Source organism: Dermacentor andersoni, chromosome 3 (assembly GCF_023375885.2).
Source record: "Dermacentor andersoni chromosome 3, qqDerAnde1_hic_scaffold, whole genome shotgun sequence".
NCBI classification, from domain to species: domain Eukaryota; kingdom Metazoa; phylum Arthropoda; class Arachnida; order Ixodida; family Ixodidae; genus Dermacentor; species Dermacentor andersoni.
Genome location: NC_092816.1, coordinates 17,891,416 through 17,901,984, shown reverse-complemented (window position 1 = coordinate 17,901,984; position 10,569 = coordinate 17,891,416). Strand labels below are relative to the sequence as shown.

The following is a 10,569-nucleotide window of genomic DNA, read 5'->3' as shown; positions in this document are numbered from 1 at the left end:
GCCTTACGGGGCTATGAGCCATTGCATTTTACAGCGAAGCTGTATGTAGCTACCCTCTGGCGGTGGTCGGTGTCCGCCCGCTTACGTGTCGCATCGACACGACAAAATTTGGGTCTCCCGTTTCTCCCGTATACTCCGTAGCTCTCAATCTAATGTAGGTATACTGAAAAAAAAACAATGAAATTGGCCGCTAAGACGACTCTATCACTACGCCGAGTTTCATTTACTTGTCATAATTAGTTGCCGTCTACGGCGAGAGTACGGCTGCAGAAAACGGTTGTAACTCTTGTTTTATCAAAACTATACCAAAACAAATTATATGACACTTAGCCGCCAAGACGACTCTATCACTACGCCGAGTTTCATCTACTTTTCGTAATTACGTTGTTCACAGTGAAGTTGTATATATTGTGCAATTTCCGCCTGCTTTCAATACATGCGCTTCTACGGGAGGGAAATGGAGAGCCCCATGCTTGCCCTGTAGAACAAAACTCTAGACCTTCCGCTAATTCAGCTAGTTAAATAGGAAGTATGTTCAATCGCAAATTACAAACAAACGTGTTTTATTTCGTGCACTTCTTTGACTGCGCCCCGGTCAACGCATACCGTCACTCGCGTCGAGGCTCGGTTTAACGGCCACCTGCGTCCTATACTCCCTGTTACAACCAGTGGGCGTTGTCTTTCAACAACAACAACAACAACAACATATACATGCGTCAATTGAGGTAAAACACACCACAGCTTCGCTGCTCGCGTCCGTCTTCACAGAGTGCAAGGGCTGATTCATTCATTCAAATAACTTTATTCAGTGTCCTGCGATTTGTTGGGGTGGGCCTGGATCCCCCCTAGGTTTCGGCCAAGGGTTATTGGCCCTTGGCGGCTTCCTCGGCTCGCTGGACGGCCCAGAGTTGGTGCTGCAGGTCCGAGCTTAGCAACGCAGGCTCCCAGCGCACGCGGAGGCTGTCGCTGTTCGAGGCTGCCCATACAAAAATGCTTCCTTACTTTCTTTAGAACTTTTATCAACATCCTATCAACTTTAGTAACATCCTATTGACTTTTACTTTTTAGTAACGTTTGTCAAAAGAAAGTTGGTTACTTCTTTTCTAACTTCAGTATGTAAAAAGAAAGTTACTAGAAAGTTAAGACACACTATTTTAACTTTTTAGAAACACGACTCAATAGGAAGTCAATAAAAATATTTATGTTCTAAAAGTACATAATCCAAGTTACAAAACATGGATGAATAATATTCAATAAGGTTATAATTATACAGTGAACATGGCTGGTGCAAGACAGTCTTGTTTCATGGACAGGTGTAAATTTCCACAATTTTCAATCAACTTTCTAGTAACACTGGTTACTAGAAAGTTGTTAAAAATGATTTAGTGAAAATGAACATATAACAGCATCTGAACTATAAATGAATATGCAAAGACTGGCTGCTTTTTAAAAAAAATGTTTTTTTGCACAGTAACTGTTTTCCTAATTTTTAATCAACTTCCTAGTAACAGATGATAGTAGAATGTTCATAGAAAAAAATTGCTTCTAATACCGGACGCTAAGAGGAAATATGGTCTCACCAATTCAAGATGAGGGCACGTATTCTCGAAAGCATGACAGCTAGTGCCATGGGAAGCGTGTATATGAGCGGTGATCATGAATTTGTGCTCAGTAGGTGTCAAAGAAGCCCGTAGGCCATACACCATAGCACTAGACGGAGCTGCACGGACGGCGCGCTGATCGGCTCGTGTTCGCCAACTAAAGCGGGAGACGCACGGTCCGATTCGGTGTTCGATCCGGCGTCCGACGCGCCGAAACTGCAGCCCGAATCGAGGTGTTTTGCCGTGCCGAAGCGCCGGATCGGACGTCCGGCGTGCGACAAACCGGGCAGATTTTCATCGTCCGACGTGTCCGACAACTGCACCGTCGTCTGGCCGCAGCCAATGGCAGCGCGGCTGGCATGTGACGTTCTCTGACGTTCCCTCCACGGAGGCGGTGCTGGCTGGCCGGTTTCTCGCAGTTATTCTTTTTCCTTGCCTGCTGCAGTTTGTTTCTGACATGAAATAGTTACCAGTTCAGTAAAATTATCTTGAACGTGTGCCTGTTATGCAAACCAGCGCCCTGTACACTAGCACTAAGCTACTGGTGAGATCGGGAGCCGCGACGCGAGGGCATTGCGCGAGGAGACATCACACACCGACCGTCTGAGCGAGGCTGCCCGCTTCGCTTGCACGTTTGCCCTTCGCAACGACTGTGTCGAGTAAACCAATTGTATTTAATTACGGCCGACCTAAGTGTACACTGTTAATTGTTTTGGCAAAAATAAGCACTCTTCGACGAGCTCGGGCTGGATCGCAAGCGCCGTCGGCTGCAACGTCCGCCTAGCTATGCCTACCGGCCCTATCGCTGGCTTTAGCGGAGCCGTCAGTGGACAACGCGCCGTCGTGAAGTGTTCTGTCACTCACAGGGGCATAATTTTATCGACAGCGTTCGCGTAAAGCGAAGCAGTGTTGTGCAGAGTTGTTTATATTGCGTTTCTCGACGTGGATATGAACTCAAGCTGGGGAGCTAGATGTGGGCGGAGCTTACGCGCCGCTCATGGATGGATGGATGGATGGATGTTATGAGCGTCCCCTTTGGAACGGGGCGGTGGCTTGCGCCACCAAGCTCTTACTACTATGCTGCCTAATATCCTACCTATGTTCACCAATGAAAAAAAAAAAAAAAAACACTATGAACTACCACGTCCAAATTTTCTGATACCCTATTGCGAACTGTGCTTTTGTACGTCTCCGTCTTTTGTCGTTTCCCTACTTTTCTTCCACCAATCCTCCAATCGCCTCTTACTGATGTCTATTGCGGACCTGTTTGCTTTACCACTGCTCCCGCTGAACCCAAGGGCTTCAAGGAGGCCAGTGGTGCCTAAATCGACCGCTGGGTAGACGTCCTCACATTCTAATAAAATATGTTCCGTCGTTTCCCTAGCTTTACCGCAGCAAGCACATGTTTCTTCTTCATTCTTATATCTCGCTTTATAGGTGCGTGTTCTAAGGCATCCCGATCTCGCTTCGAAAAGTAATGAGCTTCCCTTTGAGTTATCATAAATGGTTTCTTTCCTAATTTCGTTTTTTCCCCTTAAGTAGTTACTCATGGCAGGTTTCTTTTCCATTGCCGCCACCCATGAGATTAATTCAGCCTCTCTGACTTTCCGCTTGACCTTCTTTGTTGCTGTGTTGCCCACCCCACAGGCCGCATACTTGCTGGTAAGCTTCCTAGTTCTTTTCCTCCACTGTGAATCAATGTTTTGCCTGTACAGATACCTGAACACTCTCCCAGCCCATTTACTTTCCTCCATATTCCTCAGCCGTTCTTCGTACTCAATTTTACTGCGGGCTTCCCTCACTTCAAAACTAGTCCAGCCCATATCCCCTTGCACAGCTTCATTTGTAGTCTTCCCGTGAGCGCCCAATGCGAGGCGACCCACTGACCTTTGGTTCCCGTCGAGTCCTGATTGTACCCCTGATTTAAAGCAAACAACCGCATTTCCAAAAGTAAGTCCTGGAACCATTACCCCTTTCCACATACCTCGGAGGACCTCGTACCTATTGTATCCCCATAGCGCTCTGTGCTTCATTATGGCTGCATTTCTCTTCCCCTTGACTGTTATGGTTTTTTCCTGTGTTTCCATATATCCGTTGCCTTCGTTTATCCATATACCAAGGTATTTATATTCTGTTACCCGAGGTATTTCTTGGCCCTGTATCTCCACTGTCTGTTCACTGTTTTCATTGAATACAATAACACCTGATTTTCTAACACTAAATTTCAAACCTAACTTGTTGCCCTCCTGTCCACAGATATTAGCCAGACGTTGCAAATCACTTTGCTTGTTTGCGAGCAACACAATGTCGTCCGCATAAAATAAACCTGGGAGTTGCTGCTCTATTACTGTACCTGCCTGTTTGTATGAGAGATTAAACCCGATATTACTCCCTTCTAGCGCCCTCTCCATCCTCACCATGTACATCATAAACAGCAGCGGGGATAAAGGGCACCCCTGCCTCAGTCCCTTGTTGATATGAACTTTCTCCGCGCTCCTCATCCCTTCCCATTCAACGCAAACAGTATTTTCTAGGTAAATCTCTCTCAAGAGCTGTATACAATCGTTACCTAAGCCTTCCCCTTCCAGAATATCCCACAAAATGCTGCGGTCTACGTTGTCGTATGCTCCTGTAATGTCCAAAAAGGCTACATACAACGGTCTGCTTTCTGCTTTTGATATTTCAATACACTGAGTAAGAACAAACAAGTTATCATCCAAACGCCTACCTATTCTAAAGCCATTCTGAAGCTCTCCCAAAATGCCATTATTTTCTGCCCATGCTTGAAGCTTTAATTTCACTGCCTGCATTGCTAGCCTGTATATTACCGATGTAATGGTCAACGGTCTATACGAGTGAATTCTGTCTTTCTCCCCCTTACCTTTATAAATTAAATTCATTCTACTTTGTCGCCAACTGTCTGGTATTCGTCTATCTTTGGTATTCGTCTCATGCCGTAGCATGCAGCGCCGCACGTCGGATCGGACACCGAATCGTACCGCGTGTGTCTGTATAGCTCGCTCATGGTTCAGCTGAAGTCCCCGTATATTCTTCATAAATAAGGAAGCCTACCTAGGCACTGTAAACCCAACGATTGGGGCCTAAATGCCTCTCCGCCTCCCACTACGGCTTCCTTTGAGTGACAAAGTCTGATCTCGAAGGCCGTGCTTTTGCAACCTGCATGCACCTGAAGCAATTGCGAATCTTGAAGGCAACATCCGCTTAGTTTTTATTATATATACATTTCCTTGAACTTCGCATCACAAAGTACAAAGTACACACTTTTGGACCAAACAAATCTATTAAAGGACTCTATCAAATGTTATTAGGAAAAAACACGCAATTTTTTCATTTAAGATATGTTTTTCTACAAAACCGCAGAGTGGCGCTACTGCAGTATTTGTTTCGTCGACACACCACGTTGGTTGTAGTGAATGCTCCTTGCAGTAAGGTGGTATTTGAGTTATATTTTAGAAGTGCCTAGACAAAACGTGCTCCTTGTCGTGTGCAGTAACCATCCCAAACCCTCCGGACTCGTGTAACGCCATTAGTTCGCCGTGTGTTTCGAGCGATCCACCAGTGTCGTCAGTGAGTGCCCTAGTACAGCGCCCGTCCGAGCTGCCTTTGTTCTGCCGAGCTGCCTGCCCGCGCTCTCGTGAAAAGTCTGGTACTGGGGCTTAGAATTGTAGTGTTTGGAAGACTGTTGAAGGTTGTGCTTTTGTGGAGCTGGAATTCATCGGAAGTTCTACAGTGCTTGCGCCAGAGAAACGTCGGTGCCTCTGTACCTGTTAGACGAAGGAGCGTTTGCCAAGTCTTGAAAGGTAAGAGAGTTTAGCGCTTGCGCGCATTCTTGAAGCTTATGATTTACGTAATGAGCGTTGTGTAACTAGCTAGAGCAAAGCGCTTTCCTATCGTATGTTAGCCATGTTGCTGTGCACATTTAGCAAGCAATTTCACGAAAGCTTCCTCTGATGTTACAGCGTACTTGCATTCTGCTACCCGCCTTGATTGCTATGCCTGAATGGGCACACAATTATGAAAACACATTGAAAGTTGGTGTTCGTTCGGTAGTTTCCTGGCAAGAAGTTATTCGCTATATAGGCATTCCCGCAAGTACAGTACATGTGTAATGTATGCGTCGATGTATCATGGGCTTCGCGCGTTGACACACGATTGCTATGTTTGACGCTTAAGCAGATAGAAGCTTGTATGAAGATTTTTGTATGTATATAGTTCGGTTTGGAAGTCCGCGTCGCGAGAACCTGTGTGTATTGTTTATGTTCTTGAGTGTCTTCGCGTATTTGTCTTCTATGTTACAGAGCGGATATAGGCCGATATTACAATAACGAGGTGCATTTTTAATCTAGACATTTCAATCAGACGCCGGCCTTTAAGAAAGACAGACCAACCAAATCTTAATAACGAAATGTCAGCTCTTGCAATCGTAGGTTACGGCAGTGCGTAATAATTTAAAGACTGCGATTTTGTAGCGATACTTACCCCTCGATTCTATATCACTCTTCTCGCCCACCGCTAACGGCCGGCAGCTGCAGTACGTAGCACGGGCCGGGGCGTCGGTCAGCCCACTAACGAATAGCGAAAAGGAATACCATCGCTACAAAATCGCGGTCATTAAATTATTACGCAAATTTTGTGCACAATGAGATGTTATAAACACACCTTGCATGTACATGAAAAAAAGGTTTACAACAGAGATGACATATATGCATGGGCACATATATGTGTCAATAAAATACTCGAGCGTCTTTCTGCCTACAGAAAAAGAAGTTATGTCTCCTTGAGGGCATGGCTGCTTGTACTAATGAACCTCTAAGGGAAGGTTTTCTCTAATCCCTATTTTTGATATCTAAATGCTTATGTGGCATGTACAAACTGCTTGCATCAATTTCTCATGGGGATGAGCTGTCTAAAATTTAATTTTCAGTAATAATTGCAATAATTAACTCATTTCACCTGTCTTCTAATGACTAAAGTTCTATGCTTCTACCTTGACAAACCTTTTGTGAAATTAGTTTGATGAGGCCCAATATACAGGGCTTTCTAAATTGAAGGTAACAGTACCTATTAAAGACTATGCTAACTATGAAAATGCTGCTTGTGTATGTGGTTTATTCACTCTGTCAGACAAAATCTTTACACCCAAGTGCAGTCAGTAAATTGAAAACTGCATGTCTGCAAGTGGAAGTCAGAATTGTATTTGAAGACAATTGCATCTTGTTTGATAGTTCTCGAGCACTTGTGCGTCACTAATCGAGCACAGCTTGGCCCAATACTCGATGAGGCTTGAAGCTTTCAATGTCTGCTAATCACTAAAACAGCACCGGATCTCACTCTGTGTCAAGGGGTGGCACACATTTGCTTAGTTCTAGGCAGATGCATGTCTTTCTTTCGCATTGAAGTTCCCAATACTTTCTAGTCTTACGTAAAAGTACACAGCTCAGTACAATGCATGTATGGTATACGTAAGGCTGCTTTGTTCTTTAAACCGAATCAACGAGAAGCAGCGACTTCCGTTTTTGCAAACCTTACCCTACTTCCTAACCATTCCTTGATCAAACGTGTATAAAATGAATCTGTGTTTGTTGTATTCTTTCACAGGTAGACATCGGTGACTGTGTATACGTTGAAAAGGGCATGCTGAAGAGGCTGTGCCTGGATGCTAACAACTCAGGCTTTCACTTCGCGGAGGGCCTCCTTAAAGCTCCTTTTTCAATAGAAGACGTTGAAGGGAGGTCCTTCTTTGGGCGGCTGCCAAATGCTTTCCACAGAAGGATCCGTTGGATTCCAAGAAGGTCAACACCATAGTAGGTATGTGTGTCACAAAGAAGCATCTTAATATTCTTTTTGCAGTTTTCAACAAAACTCCTTTCGTGGCAATTTCAGTGCTATCTTAGGGTAGACTCCTTTCTTTCCTGCTAAAATAGCTATTAACCTGATTATAATAGCATACTATAATGCAAGCTTTGCCACCATAACTAGAAAATTGTCATTACTGTTGGCATATGTATTTTTGTGATAGAGGCCCTGGTCATATGATTGCACTGATAATATAATTTCCTGTCTTGTGGACAGCTAACATGTTTAGTAACAAGCTCACTTTGACAATGTCTGCCTGCACAGCAAAGGCATTTTCTAATCTTGCTGTAGAACGTCCGTAATGCCTGTTCAACTGCTTACATGTTGCTTGTATCATTTCGTGGTTCTTAAGTGCAACACAAAAGTCAACTCTTCTATGTACCTGTGCCCAAGCAAAGCTGCAGCACTGTTATGACTGGCACCTTGCCTTTCCTAAGATAATTCACACATGACACTTCCATGTACTGGTCACAATACGAATATCGAAGTTCATTAAACTGAAGTTGATTTACAGCTTTTGTTTGTAGATGACAATTGGTATGATAGAGTTTATGTGTCGTGCATCTGTTGGTGGGTTACGCACATCCATCACGCTCCCAGCTTTAATGCACTAATTCAGTCATTTCATGCATTTTTAGGACTTTGCACAAAACAGGTGGAGATGTTTAGAGCTCACAGGGTTGAAAGCTTGTCTCTTGTGCACTTCCTTTTTAAGAAACAGATGCATGGTGTGTTGCAATGTTACTGTAGCAAAACTAATATATTGCCTTTTCTCTTCTCTTTTCTAGACTACACAACGCAACATTTCAGCCTACTTCCAGGGCAGCTGGAGAACTCGTCCTCCTTACTAGCCCGGGGATATTAAATGGATGTGTTCAAGCACAAATGGAAACCTGTCTTCTTCTGTTGCATGCCACACCTAGCGACTTGGCAATCACTATTCGCCACAGACAGATAGTTGACAGGATGTTACTAGCAAGTCGTTAGGATATATAAAGGTGGTTAATAAATAGTCGCTGCACAGTTTTTAGGAAGCAAATAAAAATTTTATTCAGAGATAATCAAACCTTATTTTTGCAATATATAATTGCAAAAGTAATTACCTCTGAATAAAATTTTTATGTACTTCCTAAAAACTGTGAAGCGACTATTTATTAACCACCTTTATACATCCTAACGACTTCCTAGTAACATCCTGTCAACTATCTGTGGCGAATAGTCGACAGGATGTTACTAGCAAGTTGTTAGGATGTATAAAGGTGGTCAATAAATAGTCGCTTCACAGGTGACACTTTCTAACGACATAAGATAATAAGCAGTCGGTAAGAATTCTATCGACATTTTATATCTATACTTTCAATTCAATATCGGTGGCCAATAGTCGGTAGGAGGTTACTAGGAAGTTGTTACGGTGTCTAAAGACGGTTTATAGAATGTCGATAGGTTCTAGTAACATTTGTCTAAAGACGGTTTATAAAATGTTACTAAAAATTTTTGTAAGGGTGCATCACCGTTATCCTGTATTATAGCCGTACATTACCATTGGATATGCTCCAGTGTGGTTCTAGAGTCGCAATGTCTGCACTTGTCAGTCGTGTATAAATCTGGGCGTATTAGGAGCATAATAGCTGGACTTGGATAGTATCTGGTCTGTAACTGCCACCATTCTACAGACTGGTTTTTGCTTAATTTTGGGTGCAGCGGCGGGAATGTACGCCTCTGCAGTCTATGGTATTGGGTAATTTCCTGAAATCTGGTCATTCAATCCTCCCACTCCCGCTCATTGGTAGTCGGTGAGGCGGCGCTAACTGAGGCTCGGTCCGTATAAGCTCTCGAGCCATGCGGTGCGCCGTCTCATTGCTACCGTCTGGTAGTGTGAGCGGGTGTACAGATGAGATCGACAGTTTTGTTGTGGTTTTGAGCTAATTTTAGGAGTCGTAGTGCCTCTGGGGAGATTCGACCGTTGGCGAAGTTTCGTATGGCCGTCTGGGAATCATTGATGATCATGCCCGCTTGTGTTTGTGCTATGGCTAGCGCAATAGCTATTTTCTCTGCGGTTTCTGCGTGTAGCGTGTTGACTGTAGCGCTCGTCGTGCATTTTCCCTCGTAATTTATCACCACTGCTGTGTAGGCGCGTATGAGGCGTTGATAATGATATTTTTTTGTGTGCGGACACTGAAATTGTATGGTGCCCTAGCCATATACAGCTCCGCAGTAAAAAAAAGAAAAGAAAAGAAAAAAAAGAAATCAAATTCTGGAATCCGCGCCTAAGTTGGTTTGGCATTTTTTACACGAGGTAATCGAGGCCTGAACCCATGACATAACACTAAAAAAAAGGTCATCAGTTACAATGTAGCGTTACACTCTTTGCTACCTTGGCATAACTGCAGTGGGTAACGATAGAGTTAGAAAAATTACCAACTAAACAAGGTCGTCACTTTTACTAATGGGTCTCAGCTAGCAATTACGAACGGAGTTAGGACCACCTGGTACAGAAAGTCTCACTTCTGCTACATCTATTCGACCAGCTGTGGCGTATTCCGGAGTAGGTCCGATTTATGTTTTATAGAATAAAAAATTCGAATGCGCTGGTACTAACTGCAATTGGATTTGATAGCTGAGACCCATTAGCAACAGTGATTACCTTTTTAATCAGTTACGTTGCTAACTGCATCGTTACCAACTGCAGTTATAATAAGGTACTAAATGGTGTGACACAAAGTCGTAACTACTATGACCCCCCTTTCTCTAAGAGGGATAAGAGATAACTCGTCACCTACAGCGCAAACATAGACGGAGGACAAAAAGGACGACGTAGACAGCGCTTGTCTACGTCGTCCTTTTTGTCCTCCGTCTATGTTTGCGCTGTAGGTGACGAGTTATACCATGGAATTCCAACTAGCCCGTAGTCAGACCTTGCTTCGGGATAAGAGAGGCGTGAATGGAAACTTTAGTGAAGCATTTCATTCTTCATAAAAAACAGTGTCGCGACACACGAATGCCCTACGCCGAAAAGTGCAAATGTTTGGTTACATAAATATGGAGGACGCTAAGATAGCATAAAACAAGCGAAAGCGCACACAAATCGTTC

The 10,569-nt window shown here is 43.8% G+C and overlaps 1 long non-coding RNA gene across 1 annotated transcript; it reads left to right on the top strand.

The window, feature by feature from the left end:
* Positions 1 to 4,993: 4,993 nt before the first annotated feature.
* On the top strand, positions 4,994 to 8,364 carry LOC126520034 (uncharacterized). Its single transcript, XR_007596807.2, has 3 exons — positions 4,994 to 5,422; positions 7,221 to 7,430; positions 8,267 to 8,364. It is a non-coding gene; the product is annotated as an uncharacterized lncRNA (long non-coding RNA).
* The last annotated feature ends 2,205 nt before the right edge of the window (positions 8,365 to 10,569 follow it).